Below are 18,062 nucleotides of genomic sequence, written 5' to 3'. Positions count from 1 at the left end.
ATTTGTCACGAGTTAGTTATTGCTCCACATAAGGTCACAATAGAAGGTTCATATACTTATTATCAGTGTTGGATCATTGTTTCTTTATATTTGATTAAATGAACACATTGTTCTACTTTTAGGACTCTGTAAAATGGCAGACTTTTCTTTTTCACATTGTGATAACAACTCTTGCTAAGCCAAGTGCTGCCAAAGGAGTTATTTCCCTGCACTTTGTCAGTCCTTGCACACAGCAAATCATTGGGTTTTTCTCTATAATATGTGAGGATGTGTAAATTTACAAGCCACATACACACACATATACACACAGACATCATGCACGATGTGTGTAAGTATTTTCAATACCAGACTGATTGCTGTCCTCAAAAATTATCCTGAGCTCTTGAAATACTGCATATATGCATTTGTTCAATGGGCTGTTGATAAATGTTGAACTTTCAAAGTACATTTTGCAGCTACTTCCTCTTCTTTTAAGTGTTCCACCCAATTTACTTTGGTTGGCAGCACTGTTGACAGTCAACACTGACCTAATGATTTTCATAGATAGCAAGTTTACATTTTTAAGTAGATTCTGATGGTTCCTGGGTCTTGGAACCATGGTTTTGAGTTTTGGGGATTTTAGGTTTTCTTTAGTTTTGTATTTTAGATTGTCTTGGTATTATGGTTCTATTTTATGTATTGTTTATTTTATAATGTGTTACTTTCTGTTATTTCTTAGTGTTTTACATGTCTTGTTTATTTCCAAGTTCCTTTTGGTGTTATTTCATACCTTTAGCTCTGTGCTTGGGGCAGCATGGTGGCCTGGTGGTTAGCACTGTTGCCTCACAGCTAGAAGGTCTAGGTTTGAATCCACCTTGGCCCAGGCCTTTCTGTGTGGAGTTTGCATGTCCACCCTGTGCTTGCGTGGGTTTGCAGGCACTCTGGTTTCCTCCCAAAGACATGCAGTTAATTGGTGATTCTAAATTGCCCATAGGAGTGAATGGTGGTCTATCTGTCTGTGTTAGCCCTGCGACAGGCTGGCGACCTGTACAGGGTGTACCCTGCCTCTCGCCCTATGAGAGCTGGGATAGGCTCCAAACCCCTCGTGACCCAGAACAGGGGAAGAGAATGGATGGATAGTTCTGTGCTTTTGTTCATTGGGTTAATCTGCTTTTGTATTCCCCTTCTCTTCCTCGAGTCTGTTTGTCTTTTGTCTCTGTGTTCGTATGGTTGAGTCTTGGTCTCAGTGTTTGTTATTTCCTGTTTTTATTTTGATGGTCTCTTGTCACTCGTGCTTTGCATTTAGTTCTGTTTTCCTTGTCTCATCATCTGCGATTAGTTTCAGCTGTCCTCCAACCTGTTTCCTCTCCCCTTGTTATCCGGTGTGTATTTATTTATTGTCTCGGTCTCCCCTTGTCCATTGTTGCGTGCTCCCTCATGGTTGTGTGTTTCCCTGTTTCATGTTCCCTTGGAGAGTCCTAATTTTTGGATCATTTGCTCCTGTTCAGCTACTTTGTATATTTTTGTATTTGTGAAAGAGCTCAGCATTAAAGCTGCTTTAAATTTGTATCAGTCTCCTGAGTCCTGCTTTTGGGTCCACATCCTGCCTGCCACACAGCTGTTTTTCAACAAAGAGGTTGAGTGAGAGAGAGAGTGAGTGAGTGCTTTTTATGGGACTCCTAGCAGAGCAATTATATTATTTTCATTATTTACCTCTTAAAGAAGAATGCAGTTCACTTGCTGACTATTTTGTTTCTGAAGTTAACAATGTGAATGTAGCAACACAGTGAGAAAGTATGGAGTCAGTAAAAATCTAACAGTCTATAAAAAATATATCAATAAGCTAAGACAAAACAAAGTCAATATCTACATAAAAGAAAAGTTAATGCAGTGTCAATGTCCTATTGAGTAGCACTCCAATACAGCTAGCAGAATCAGAGAATATGAAGAGAGTCTAACTACATCTCAGCTTCTTTATAGAGCACTTTTCAAGGTAGTGTCTGTATTTTTATGAAGAGTACTGTATTTGTGTGGGTGTGTTGGAAATAGAGCTTTTAAGGGGCTTTATCTGTATAAATTTAATACAGTATTCATATTAAGGTTGTGAATCACCTGTAACTATGACTTGTTCTCTTCCAGTATGTTTGAATTAAAAAAAAGAAAACACACACGCATGCACGCACGCACACACAAATGCACGCGCGCACACACAAAACGGCACTGGTCCTAGAAGAGGCTTTTCGTGATTTCACGTTGAAGGAGCAGTCATCATCAAACTTTTTACACACTTCAAAATAGAAGAATGGAGGAGGGATTGGTTTAAAAAAGAAATGTTCCACAATATGTTAAAATTCCCTCCAATTTCAGTTGAAAATTGAGTGCCATGTCTTTGTCTTATAATGTCTCATAATGGAATTATGATAATTTAGTGTGTTTTCACAAACATTTTGAAACCATCCAGATTCAGCAGCCAATCACGTGCAGCCACTGTACCCTTAACTTGAAGACAAATTGTGTTCCAAACTGCACAGAAACTGTTTGTGTTTCCATATATATTGAGCTGTTTGAAATGTTGAATTTGAAATCACCTGGCACTTCAAAAAAAGTTACCCTGATTATGCTCACTCCACTTCTGTAGCATTAGTAGCTGGATGCTGACATACCACACTGTGCATATGAACCATGAACATCACAGGGACGAGACAGAAAAAAGGATGTGCAGTGTGTGTGGTGGCTTCACTGTCTCTGTGGTGTCAGCTAAAAGGACCACAAGTCTCCAGCTCATAAAAACTGAAACCGCTTCACAACAATATTTTGTATTGCACTAGCGATCTGATGTAAATACTCATTAATTGAAGGTGCTGTAAAACCATTCCAGATCATTCTGGCACACTTTAACCCCTGATTCAGTCCTGCAAAGTGCGCTTTAAATGTCATTTAAAGTTTATCAGTTGAAACAGGGAGACTGCCAATGGTGACAAACATGCTGGACAATAGCTTGCCTACAGTCACTGAAAGTGGATACTTTCTAGCCACACTTGTTTTTTTTTCCATCCATCCATTTATCCATCCATCCATCCATCCATCCATCCATCCATCCATCTTCTTCCAATTATCCAGGGGCAGCAGCCCAAGCAGAAAAGCCCAGACCTTCCTCTCCTGAGCCACCTCCTCCAGCTTATCCGGGGGGACCCCAAGGTTTTACCAGGCCAGCCGAAAATATAATCTCTCCAGCATGTCCTGAGTCTGCCTCGGGGCCTCCTCCCGGTAGGACATGCCCAGAACACCTCCCCCAAGAGGTGCCTAGGAGGCATCTTAGTCAGATGCCCGAACCACGTCAACTGGCTCCTTTCGATGTGGAGGAGCAGCAGCTCTACTCTGAGCCCCTCCTGAATGGCTGCACTCCTCACCCTATTTTTTTCATGCAGTGAAAAAGAAATTCATAACTCATAACATCACAGTGCATAAAAAGGATACTGAGAGTGCATGGACAGACAAAATAGATACGCAGCACTACGCAGAGACATTGTTATTCGTGCCAATCAGAGAAAATCTATTATATTGTAATTCATTCCATCATATGCTGCTCAGGATAATCACATTTGTTTGCTTACATCTGTTGATACTTTTGCAAAGATTATAATGTGCAAGCACATAAAAATAAACTGCTCAAAAAATTAAGCGAACACTCGATCATCACAGTATAACACAAAGTTAGTTAAAGGGAGATCTGTCAAGTTAGGAAGCATATATGATTTTGAATTGTTTTTCCCTATTGGTGCAAATGAAAGCGACAACAGGTGGCTTGGAGAGACAACAACAAAACAACCCCGCAAAAAAGAATGGTTTTGCAGTGGCCACAGACCATTGTTCTCTCCTAATCTTTCCTGACTGATTTTTCTCTAGGTTTGCTTTTTGCTAAAACCCTTGGCACTGTGTGTGTGGCATGAGATAGTACCTGCAGTCCATGCACAGGTGGTACTACTCTTCCAGGATGGCACATCCATATGTGCCATCACAAAATCTTTTGCTGTGTCTCCCAGCATAATTTCAAAGGTGTGGATGAGATACCAGAAGATGTGCCATTACACAAAGAGACCTGGACAGGGTCATAGAAGGGCACCAACCTACAAGGAAAACAAAATGACCTCCAGTGGGCTAGTGGTAGCAAACTCAATGAGGGTGGCACGAGATCACCACATCCTTTATTGAGACCTGCACTCAAAGAATAATACTGCGCAGTTCAAACTGACATTCACCAGAGAACACAAGAACCAGCAGGTCCACCACTGGTGCCTCGTTCTCTTCACGGATGAGAGCAGGTTCACACTGAGCACGTGTGACAGATGGAGATGCTGTGGCAAACACTACTCTGCGTGCAAAAATCAGTCAGGAAGGATAACAGGAGAGCAATGGTTTGTGGCCACCACCTGCAAAACCATTCCCTTTAGCAGGATTTTCTTGGTGTTGCCTCTCCAGTCCACCTGTTGTTGTTTTCAGTCACACCAAAACAGCTGAAAATGATTTACAATGTTTAAGCTTCCTAACTGGAAAGTCAGCTAAACTGAACTTTAGCTGACTTTACATTATAAAATTGATGATCATTGGACCCCCCCACACACACCCTTTTTAATAGAGCACTGTAGCTTTACCCTCTTTGGGCATGCTACACTGACACTTTGTATGCCATATCCATTCATTCTAAGCTTTTTGTATGTAATTTTGCAGTATTAAGCAACACAAAATGATCTATTTTAAGTTCATTCTTAAGAGATCATCTCTAGCTCAAAATGACATCAAAAAAGCAGCAACTGCAAAGTGATGTAGTGTGAAACAGGAAATATCACTAATAGAATAGGAATGTTATTTATATTCAACTTTATGAAAGCATGCTGATTTTCCAACATCCTGAAGTGTTTCCATTCTTCATAATGATTCCCCTTTTTTTGCCTTCAGTTATTTTATGTTGCTATTTTGTCAGATTTTAAGCATTTAAATTTTATCAAAATTCAAAGACAAAGACAATTTTCCACTAATGTGGACAATAAAGCTATTCTTGATTCTTGGTTGTTATTTGTATTTTTATTCTTGTTTCCTGTTTTGTTTTGAAAGTTTTTCACACCTTATGTGTCCCCGCTATTTTAGCTTACTGTCTCTGTCTTTAGTTTCCATTAAAGTTTCTTTTGCTGTTTATTCTTGTGCCCGTCCATGTGTGTATCTGTATAGTTTCCACATTCTCAACTGTGTCCAACAATAGAGTCACCTGGGGACTATTTTAACTCTTACCCTTACTCATAGTTTAACTTTGATTAAAGTAAGTAAGTATTATTATGCATAACAGCCAACACTTTCACCACTATGTTACTGTGTGATGAGATGATTGTGAGGCCTTGTGTTATCATTAAAAACCTAAACCTAGGTGGTGGAAAAAGAAAAAAGTGATACACAGCTTTTAAAGGTTTCTGAAGTGGTAATTAAATTACCTCAGATAAGCAAAAAAAAAGCAAAATGGTGTTGGTTCTTCTGATTTTGGTATTAGTTAAATGTTTTGTTGTCCCAAATTATCCGATTAATTGGACACGTTTCAGCAATTATTACATTTTTTTTCAGGCCGCATAGTAAATGCCAATTATTTTATGACAGATGGTGAATTCACCTCAAACTCCTTACTTTCACTCCTTTCCTCCAAGCCAAGATAAGCATTAGGCTCCTGTAGCATCCATATCTTGGGCCATCGCTGCTGTGCTGATGTAGACACTAAATAAACTGGTAGCTTTTAGCAGATGTAATCACAAAGATGTAGCTGACCTGATGGAAGAAGATAGCCAGAGGCTGCTGGCGGGATGGGATACACTGCCGGCTTGCATTTTACTTGAAGTTCATATAATGCTGCATTTCTGCCCTTGCCACTGTTTTCTTTTAGAACCTCAAATTCTCTTTATTTTTATATACAGCATGAGTATGTATTCTTTTCTCCAAATAAAAATGAAACATCAATTAAAGCCTTTTTGGGGGCTTGGAGAACACAAGCGTATAAAGGACAACACAAACACACCGCGAAAAAAAGAAAAGAAAAAAGTAACAACTGTATAACTCTCTGGGGTTGACTGTATGACAGGAAAACATGCACCTACTTTTTCCCACATCCAAAGTCAAAGACGTATGCTATTGGAGCCAGTCAAGGCTCATATGAAATGACAATAAAAAAATTTGGTGAAAAAGAAAATACACACACATACACACAAAACACCAATTTGATGTAGCTTGCATTAGTTTTATATGTGCTCATTTGATACTAAGGGACACAAAGTGTGCCAAGAAAATATCGCCCACACCATCAAGACCAGCCTGAACCTTTGATATAAAGCAGGATGGATATATGCTTTCATATTGTTTACACCAAATTCTTGCCCGAACATCCAAATGTTGCAGCAGAAACTGAGACCCATCAGATCATGCAATGTTTTTCCAGTCTTCTTCTTTTTCCAATCTGGCAAATTATAACCTCAGTTTCCTGTTCTTAGCAGGAGTGGCACCTGGTGTGGTCTTCTGCTGCTGTAATCCATTTGCTTCAACATTTGATGTGTTGTATTCTCTTGCATGGTTAGTGTATGATTTGGCTGTATGTATGTGAAAACAAAAGAGAGAAAGAAACCAAAATATTCTCTCAGTTAGCAAGTCTGAGAGAGGAAAGAAAAGCCCCAGGAAGGTTCTGATAGGACTTTTTAGGGCCCTGGGCCATAGTAAAGAAGACTAATTCAGACTAATTTTTAATTATTTAAATGCACTTTGTATATTCATAGGTAGATATTACCACCTGACCAAACCAAAGTTGGTCTATCCCAAACTTTTTTTTTTTAAAGTAAAAATGAAATGTAGCATCATGCTTGCCATTGAAGCTACATATATCAGAAGCATGGTCTTAAGCACATTGAGACAAGACATAAAAATGAGTTGAAGGCAGCAGCATAAAATGTCACACATCGATTAGTTCTCGTGACCATCTTGGCAAATTAATTCGATCTACTTGTGATAAAGTAATCAAAATGCACTGAACCAATTGCACAGTGTAATAAACTGTGGAATTGCTATATAAATGGATGCTCGGAGAACTCAGAAGTGATATTTTTATTCATTCAATATCCATCCATCCAATTTTATTCATTGCTTGTTTTTTGGTGGCTAGTAGGGTTTGTTCATCTTCTTTAGAGGAAAACATGAAATTAAACTTCACAGCATAGGCTAACAAACTGATTTACAAATACATCACACATTATACCTTACTATTCATATTTCATGCCGTCATAGTGTAGTCTTGGTCAATTTTGACCTGGGACAAGAATTCCCTCATAATAAGTGTCTACAACAAATTTTGAACTTCACATCAATTTAAACAAATAGCCTGTCTGACATAATTAAATGTATTAATAATCCTTGTTTAATGTTAGAGTAGAAAGAGTGCATTTTTTTAGGTTTCACAACACTGTTTTTAAAATTTGAAAGTCAATTTTGTAAGAACATCCTGGGGGGATTAATCTGGGGGGATGATTAATCTGTGATGATTAATCATCATCACAGTGGTAGGAAACTTGCATGCATGGGATTTGCACTTGTGTTTCCCACTTAGGTCTCAGTTCGTTTAATCTTAGCAAGCTCACAACAGATTCTAGTTTGTTTATTGTTAGAGGTTTTTTTTTTTTTTTATGCATTGTGGGTACTTGTGCTTACAGGTGCAAAGTACAAGCACAAACTGATAATGTATTCACATTTCTACAGCACTTTTCAGGACAGGACTTAAAACTAAAAAAAACTAAATAAATAAATAATTTTAAAAAAGCATCTTTAATGGTGAATTTTCTTTCCAAAATACAAGGCAGGACTGCAAAAACTCAGACACAAAACATGAGGTAATTAGGGAGAGAGGACACAGCTGGAGAAACACGACACAGGTGAACAGAATCTAACTAACAAGACAAGGGGAAGCAAAACTGAACACAATGTGCACAAGACATAAGACTAGCAAAATAAAACAGGAAGTAACTAAACACAGGAATAGGAACACGGACTTAACACAGAACACAGGAGGGCAGGAAAACAAACTCAGGGAATCAACTACAGTCACAAACCACAAAAAAAGCAGAACCAAGACTGAGAACAAAATCAGAAAGAGAAAGAAGCCAGAACACAAAACTCAACATGTCCAGAACTAAGAATAAACTATGCAGAAAGATGCAAATATAAAAATCTAAACCATAAGCAAACTAAGAAACAAACTGAAGATATTTAACAATAACTGAACTTGAACTACCAAAAAACACAGAACAATGGGCAGAAGACCCAGGACCATGACACTGACAGCAGATGGTATGACAGTGAAAAGCATAATACTTGGACTATTCAATCACTCTATTAGCTTGCATAAAAGTGGCAATAACAAAAAGGCACATTCCTCACTAATATCTCATTCCTTAAAACCACATACCATATTTGAAATGTAATATTGGCACCAGATGGTCCAAATCCCCATCCCTATCCTCCACTCTCCCTTCCTGCTCTGTGCCCCCCCCCCCCAAAAAAAAAAAAATCCCATGCTTCCCCCAAGATTTCAAAAGATAACATTCATTGACTCACTCACTCCATTATAAGCCATTTAATATTCCATGCAAACCTGGCATTTTGTTTGATTGAGAGGCTGTCCATCCACACTAATTAGTCTGTAAACATTCGAACAGACACTCACTGAGTGTATTGCTGAACGTTAAAGGTAACTAGTTGTTTCATACATCGGCCCCTACCCACCCACCTCCTCTTCTCTGACACTTTCTTTTCACAGGCCTGGCTCTTTAATGTATTTAATTGTCAGAGTAAAAATGTTAATTGCATTTCATTATGTATAATTTATGTAGTTTCAGCCGAGGGATTCTTTAATATCCAGCTAATTTGAATGGCATCACTGGGACCAGCTGCTGATTGTGTGGGCACGCTCGGAGTTGATCTGTCAGTTAAAATGGAGGTATGATCGACATGTTGTATTTTTCATACCTTTCTCCATTTTTAACTCCTGTCAGATGAACGTGTCAACACATATTGGCAGAAGGAATCTCTATGAAGCTCAGTTACATATGGTCTTTGTTGAATGTTAGCCAAATGCATCTACTGCCCAGTAATTGATTAACAATTCTTGTATTTATTTTAAATACTAAAATAATTAAATTAAATTCCTTAGATTTTGCACTTCTGAAACTATTCCATTTAAGTCTGGATTTGAGTGCCATAAAAGACTGATTATTTTCCACCCAAACTAGGTGCCAGACCTTTCCTCTAATGTTGAAACAAGGTATGCTTTTGCATTTATCTTTATATTTTTGTATTTATCTAAGTATTGCCTGTGCTTGCCAGTACTGATTGCTTTTGTCATTCCCAAATCTCAGTGCTGATTTGTCCACAATATGTCCTCACCAATTCCAATAATTTGATCACCACACCATGACAACTGTGTGGTTCCTTTTCACTTTCTAATTAGCCACTACCTCTATCACTTCTTCTGTCCCTCATGGGATAATACCCCAACTCTTGTACTCTCTCTGGGGCTGTCTACTTGCATTCTTCCTGTTTCATCTTTGTTTGTCCCCACTGCCTGTAGCCAACCTGTACTTCAAGGTAAGTCAAAGTGCTTCAGGTTTTTAACTGGTTATCCTAAATATAATCACTCATAGGTAGAGAACCATTAAATGTAACTGATCTATCATAAAAATACACATCAGTTACATTTTGACTGAGGCATCAGTCACACGGGCCTAGAGACTGGTTGATGACCTCTGGGCAACCTCAGATCACTAGGTTGGCGAGTGGTTGTTAGAGCTTGCTGGCTGTTGGTGGGTGAAATCAGTCACCCAGGAGGGTGCTGCACCAAAACAGTTGCTTTGGTTGCAAGTAGATTTGCATGGTCACCTCCTACACAACCTCCTACAATCACTCACCAACTGGTTGGGAAATACACCCAACCGGTGATTACCGGAGGGTCACTGTCCTGTCTCTAGGCCTGTGTGACTGGAGATTTAGCAGTTGATTTTACAACGATTGCCAGCATGACTTCAAAACTAGTTGGGGATACTCATTTTGGCGAGTAGTAATTACCAAGCAGTCGCCAACAGTGTTGGGTCATTACTCAAAAAAAGTAATATATCACACATATTACCTGTTATTTTCTTTAAAAAGTAATGCAGTGCCTTACGTAATTACTCACTGGAGAAAGTAATTTGTTACACTACTTGTTACATTACTTTTGCATTATTTTGTAACATAACATGAAATGCATTGTCACATAATTATCAGCTAACAATAGAAACCTAAGGCTACAGGCTCACCTGAAGTTCTAGTGTTTTTCTGTCCTGGGTACAGTTTGTACTTTACCTTTGGGCTATTGTATTTTCAAGGGATAAAAATAAAAGTAATATTCATTTCTCACTTCTCAAAAGTTATAGACCCCTCCACGTTTACCTCCTCCCTGCACATAAACTGACAGCTGATTGTAGCACAACTGCGCAGGAAAAAAAAGCATGTTTGATTGTTTTTTTCTTTCTATCTGCCCTTTGTGCAGATAACTGAAGAACGTTTGTAACACAAGTAACAACATAACTGTAACTGTAAATTACAGTTATTAACACAGTAATTAACAAGTTACTGTACTAATCACATACATTACAGTCTGTAATGTATGTGATTAGTACAGTAACTTGTTAATTACTGTGTTACTGAAAAATGTAATGTGATTACAGTAACATGTTACTTTGGAACATGTTACTGTACAGCCTCATTCACACAGGCTTAGAGGTGACCAAATCGGTCTCTAAGCCTGTGTGCCTAAGGTTTAAAGTTTATTAAAGATAAATAATGACTGTTACTTAAATTCATATTTTTTACATGAATAGCCATGTAATTTTATGAAATATCTAATATCGGGCTTTCATTCAGATGAACCAGTATCATTTGTGTGCAAACAGAGTTATATTTGCCTCAGAAATTCTAACAAAAACTAAACAGTAGATGAAATGAGAAGGAGCACTGTTGTTTTGACATTAAGAGTCAGTGCTTTTTACACTTGTGCAAAATGAATGAACTTGTAATCATATAATGATTTCAAATTAACATTTTTCCCATTTGCTTTAAATGGTTCTTAGAATTATTACAAGGTGGACAGGTAATCCAGTGCATCTGTGCTTTTGTAATGCAACAGAGTACAAATGTTATCTTAGTAAATGTATTACACATGTGTAATTACTGCACATAGGCTGTATTGCTGAAACAGTGTATTCAGTACTTAATGGATTTTATTCACCAAAGAAAATGGTGGATGTTATTTACTATATGAGTCAATCAGCTGAAAATGGGGATTTAATTATCAGTTCTTGGTTATTAAAATGATTGCAGACATCTTGTCATATTTGCCTCTGATTCTCATAACAGCATAGTGATGACCCTGCACAGCATTTTAATCTACTGTTGCACATAAATTACTATCCTAAGCTATATACATGACCTTTCAATCTAGCTATGTACTGTATTCATTTTTAAAAGTGGTTTTTAGCACACTGTATGGACAGTTTGTGAGGAAGTCCACATGAGAAGGCAGTCAAGTGAGCAAATAGTAAAGCCATTACAAGTCAGATATATCTGACAGTATGGCAGGAATGACCAAAAATTCACAAAGCATGTTGGACTGTAATTTGGAATATGGGGTGGTAAGGAGTTGGGAGATGGGAGTGGGGGTGGAGGATGGGCTCTGCTCTTCATCCTCTTCAAAGGGGCTGTGATACTCTAAAAATATCTCCCCGGCAGCTAATCAGAGAGACACAGACAGTAACGGCAGATATGTTTGTTGTTGTTAGGCCCTTTTGGCTTCAGCGAGCAGGACCATGATGCACTGGGGGAAAGGGCCTGGACATGTCTGAATGCTTTGATCAATAGGGTTCCAGTCCCTCTGAAATGCAGGCTGGCTGGAGTACCAAAGAGTTTTATGTGTACTGATCTGATTACAGTAAGGCAATTGAGTATAGAGTGTCAGTATGCAATATTATAACAAAATCTGCAAATACTGTAAATGTAACAGGATGAAGTTTGAGTGGCATTAATTGGTAAGCAGGATGAAAGCCTGTGACAATACATTCACACAGCTATCAGCTTGGTTGGTGAGCTGCTAAAATCTGTGTTACTGAGGGAGGATCTTAAGGATCAGCCATTAATAACTAGTTTATTAGCTCTTGTACTGCAATCATTGGCAAATTCTCCCTAATTATCACTGTATCAATCAGTTATGCACTCTTTGCTCTCTCTCTGGTGGCCTTCATCTGTTGAAGTCTGCATTTCAAGCTTTCAGACATTATATTGATTTCATAGTGCTCTTCTGTTGTCTCATACAAATGTAATATGACATTTTTTTTTTTTTGAAAGAAAATGGGGTAACCTTTGTGGCACTGTCATTACTCCTGACTGATAGTTGTGATCAAGTAACATTACTTCATATTTTTGAACAAGGTGCCATGAGTCAATATACCATGTGAAATGGACCAATATTGACTTAAACGTATTGGCTTGAACATGTTTTTTAGATCATAGCATGGATGAGTTTAAGTTAAATAGTTTAATTGACTGATGAAATACATATTTTGGTAGAGGACGCAATAACGTCACACGTACAGTAGCGATCGTGCTCAGTGTTCACGGAAGTAAGTTTGTTTTTCTTCCCGCTTTCCGCGTAGCAGGATGCAGAATAGTGACGTTTGTCGAGTATCAATGACGTGCAGGTTGGATAAATGCGACCTGGCCGTACAGACACAGGTCACATTCGAAAAGATCAGTAACAGATTTAGGAACACATATCCAAGTGGCCTGGGTCGCATTTGTAAAAATCGGATCTGTGTTGTTCAGACTGTCATGAAAAGATCAGATACAGGTCGCATAAAGGCAAAAGAATCGCATTTGGGTCACTTCAGGCTGCAGTGTGATTGTAGCCTTGGATATGTGGTCCTAAATCTGATACGTATCTGATCTTTTCAAATGCAACCTGTGTCTGTACGGCCAGGTTGCATGTTTAGGATGTGAGGATGGTGATCTTGTACAATTTCTTATGTCTGTCGCTCAATTTTTGGTTATTCCGAAACAGCTGGTGATTGAAGGAAGCTCCTTGTTATTAAAGCCATTTTGGGGCCAATGCTTCAGAAAACATGAATAAAAAATAAGGAAAAAGAACTGAGAAAGGCTGAGAAAATGTAAATAAATCAATGAGACCACAAAATAAGTGCCAACCTGATGTTATAACTGTCTCCTCTTATACTCATTACTATAATTTTCTTTTCTGTGACCCTTCTATTCCCCTCTTTCAGGTTGAATGACGCTTCTAAATTGCTTCACTGTAAGAGCATCCTTGGGCAACAAACAAAGGTGAGGATGTGTGTAGAGTGACATAGAGAGAGCACTTAATACTCTGCATCCTGAGCTGGATGCACATCCTGAATCCATTAGGGCGAACAGGCTGACTGACTCTTGGAGGAAACCTAAATGTGGCACTGACTTGCCCTTACGCTTTCAGCCTGCTTGGCCTTGGGCTGATTCGTACTGCAAGTGGATGAAAACAAGAGAAAACCACTCCAGAGAAGTACAAGCCCCTGGGTTGCTCGGCTCCGTCGTGTGTAGTTTGAGATAGCCAAAGGGTGACAGTGGTCAGACATTGTGGAGACACACAACAAAATCTCAGCATACAGGTTCCGTTTATTTATAGTCCTACTGCATAATAAATGACTACTGCATTGCAATTCTTCACACACACACACAAACACACACACACATATGTTTATTTCATTTTTATACATTGACAAAAATCTTGTAATTCATAGTTATAAAAAAACAAGATTATTTTGATAAACAAGAAGAATAAAATGAGGTGTCTGTACGGCCACAGTAAACACACACAGGGGGTTTTAATTACTCTGCCTTATTAAACCTACAGTATTCTGAGGGCTCCACGGCAATAACAACTTACACCTTTTCCTTTCTTATTAGTAAACACATTTCAGTAGGTCTTCACCCTTACTGTCAATGCTTTAAAGAAGGGTTGTCAAACTCAGTTTTAGTAAGGGATATACTGGGAAATGAGTTTCACATCAAGGGCCACAGGTTTGTGACATGCTTTAATTTAATTTCTGTATGCCACATACAGCCTTCACATATGCACTTTTGTGCAACATTAAGCCTTCAACCAGTCAGCAAAAAGTTTATTGGCTGCAACTTTTGGAAAAAAAAATAATACATTGCGATTACATTCTACAAGAAGGTTACCATACTGCCAGACAGCAACCTGTCCAAGGGGTAACTAGGATTTTAACTACATCAGTTAGACTTCAATCAGCCAGTACATTCTAGTCTTCTGGCATTAAAACTGGCTGCACATGAAACTTAAACTTATGTTGTACTTGCATACCTCTTTTCAGTCCAGCAGCTTCCTCAATCCTCTATTCACTGTCTATTGCTCCACATGTTTGGAGCTCTGCATTTCCCGCTGGCCTAGTCTGAGTCAAAGCAGGTCCATTTTGTTATCCAAAGACTGCACGTTGGACAAAAAGAGCGATGGAATAGTCGACCAACTAACATTTGCTCTTAGCCTGGTTAGCAAACTGGCCCAATTTCCTCTCTTTTGTTTGCTCTTGGCTCTGAGCCAGCTTCATGCACAAAGCTGACTAGGAAAACAAATGAAATAATGAAAACTGAAATTGGAAAAAAAACCATTTTCTTTAACTGAAATAAAGGAAAAAATGATAACTAACTGGAACTGCATTGTGTGTTTACAAAACTAAGTAAAACAAACTGAAATTAAGGCTAAAACACCCTTCGTTTTCATGTTTGTCAGTTTATTTAAAAGCCTTGTGGATTGATATGAAATAATTTTTTTCTGCTCTAGCAGTTTAAGCTGGGAGCACCGTGTGTGTGTGTGTGTGTGTGTGTGTGTGTGTGTGTGTGTGTGTGTGTGTGTGTGTGTGTGTGTGTGTGTGTGTGTGTGTGTTCACCACACCAGTCTTCAAAATAATGCCAATAGCAAAAGTTGGGAGAAAGAGTCTTGTTGTGGATGATGACAAAATGTCTGGGACACTTCTCAAGGGGACAAACCCCACCAACCTCAAAGTCCACCTGAGATGACCACAAAGTAATTAACACACATAATGCAGCTCACACAAGCATAAATGCCGGCAACGACATTGGCCACTTACGTAGGTTGCGCAAAGACCCAGTGCAGAAGTCTAATTAGTGAGTATCTAACCAAGCTAGCATCTCTGAGCAGCTCAGAAAGAGAACCAGCATCACAGCCATGCAGGAAGGTGACAACCATAATGGACTCTTTTCACTGAAAAAATAACTGCTGGCTAGTTAATACACCATAAGTGGGAGGATGCACTGATAAATTTGTTTATTGAAACTAGGATGACCAAACCACTGTCTGACAAACAAATACAAACACACACAATCTTGAAAAGCTGTATTTGAGCTTTGATTACTTCAAAGAGTTCAGTTTGTTTTTGTCAAACATTCATTGATGTTTATACACCACATGCGAGGTATTGTCAATCTACTGCACTGACGCTGAAGTTTATTGGGTTTTGGAGTTTATGTTTTTCTTTGTTTCTCCCCGTTAATGTCTCATGATGTTCATGTGTGTCAGTAGTATACACATTTAGCAAATAATGCTGCAATCTTGTTAACAGTTGGTTGTTGAATACAATTTTTTTTAATATCTTTTGTTGAGTTACACAATTGTTACTCTCGCAATAGTTGAATCTTGAACCTGACAAAGCATGAAAAAACTAAAACTAATACTAAAACTAATGAAAATTTAACTAAAACCAAACATTTAAAAAAAAAAAACTAATAAAAACAAGCAAAATCACCGTAAAAACTAAAGTTTTTAGGCCGTTTGTCCCAATAACGCCCGTCCAGGTCTCACTGTCATTGCCCACGTGAGCGTTGAAGTCTCCCAGCAGGACAATGGAGTCACCGGATGGAACATCCTCAAGTGCCCCACCCAGCGTCTCCAAAAAGTAAGGATGGGTGCTCTGAACTATCATTCGGTGCATAAGCACAAACAACCGTCAAGACCTGAAGGTGCAGGGAAGCAACCCTCTCAGTGAAAACTCTGACATACAGGCACAAGTATTTGACAGGTTTTGTTCTTTATTGCGATATACAGCAACATTTTAGTGTTGTAGAAAATGGTTTGTAAAAAACTCTACAAACCAATCGGTTATGTGAGAGTTTTTGTTTTTACTGTGTTTAAGCAATTTAAAATATTTGATGTCTGATGTTTTGAAAACTGGAAATATCTGGAAATAAATATCTGGAAAATTCTGATAAATTGACAGAGTGGTCATGATTGAATGTCTGATTTTATTTTTAGATTTCAGTAGTGAGGGAATTCCTTAGACTTCACCAGGAAAACCTTCATTGCTGAAGGTATGATCAACCTTTTGTTTTAGGACAGCACAAAGAGAGCAGTGATTAACTAAGACATATACAGACCAGACACATTCATACCTTGAGTTCTGTTTGTAATGAAGTGCAAATGCTAAGATGAAAACTCTGATTCGTTTCTCCTTGAAGGCTTTGGAAGTTTGAATTGCAGACAAAGAAAAAAGCAAACCTAGGCTAGAAAATGGACAAGACTTGTAATTTGCAGTTTTTTAATTTCATTCTGTTCTCTCAACATCTCCAAAACTGAACTTTGGATCTGTTGCTTCAGGCGTGCGTAGTGAACATCACTAATAAAATGAGGGAGGCTAAGTTTCAAGACCAGATCCTCACATTTCCACAGGCCATGCCTCCTAAATTTCAGTGAGTCACATTTAACATGCAAAACTGAAGTGTTTCAGTAGCTCTGTGAGTTTTGATTTGTTTTTAAAATCAATTTAACAGCTGTGCATATGACATGATCAATAACAGAGGCACGCCGCTGATTAGGCGCCCCTGTGCTCCTTCAAGCGCTCCAGCGTGCGCTTTCGAGAACGAAAAATGTGTCTGCATACACCTCAGAAAGTAAATACCCGCGCTCCTGCTCACACTAGAAAAAGAATAGAGGTAGTTCTCTTAGTCCTGCAGGGCTTTTGGCAACTTTCTCCTTGAAACCTCTTGAACATGGCATCTCAAATTTTGTGCAGTCCTTCCACTAGTGTTCCAAAGACCACTTTGAATTGAGTCAACGCAATGGCCAATGGCCAATAGCCAGGCTGACAAAGAGTCAGAGCTCTGTAGAGCCGAGTATTCCTTTCACGTTAACTAGTAGTGACTTCATGGATTTCTTTACAAATAAAATTTTAGACATTCGAGAAAAAATTATTCATAACCATCTCAAAGATTATTCTTCATGTTCGGCTGCTTTCAGCACTGCTGGTATTTGTTTAGACTCTTTTGCTCCAGTTGATCTTTCAGAGTTAACTTCAATAGTTACTTCCTCCAAACCAGCAACATGTTTGTTAGATCCCATTCCTACTAGACTGTTCAAAGAAGTCTTTCCAATTATTGATGCTTCAATCTTAAAAATGATCAATCAGTCTTTATTAGTTGGCTATGTACCACAGACCTTCAAGGTGGCTGTAATTAAACCTCTACTTAAAAAGCCATCACTTGACCCAGCTGTCTTAGCTAATTATAGGCCAATCTCCAACCTTCCTTTTCTCTCAAAGATTCTTGAAAGAGTAGTTGTAAAACAGCTAACTGATCATCTGCAGAGGAACGGTTTATTTGAAGAGTTTCAGTCAGGTTTCAGAATTCATCACAGTACAGAAACAGCATTAGTGAAGGTTACAAATGATCTTCTTAGAGCCTCTGACAGTGGACTCATCTCTGTTCTTGTCCTGTTGGACCTCAGTGCAGCTTTTGATACTGTTGACCATAACATTTTATTACAGAGATTAGAGCTTGCTATAGGTATTAAAGGTACTGCACTGCAGTGGTTTGAATCATATTTATCTCATAGACTCCAATTTGTTCATGTAAATGGGGAGTCTTCTTCACACACTAAGGTTAATTATGGAGTTCCACAG

The sequence above is a fragment of the Archocentrus centrarchus genome, chromosome 4 (genome assembly GCF_007364275.1).
Source record: "Archocentrus centrarchus isolate MPI-CPG fArcCen1 chromosome 4, fArcCen1, whole genome shotgun sequence".
Classification (NCBI taxonomy): domain Eukaryota; kingdom Metazoa; phylum Chordata; class Actinopteri; order Cichliformes; family Cichlidae; genus Archocentrus; species Archocentrus centrarchus.
Note: the sequence above shows the minus strand (reverse complement) of the source record.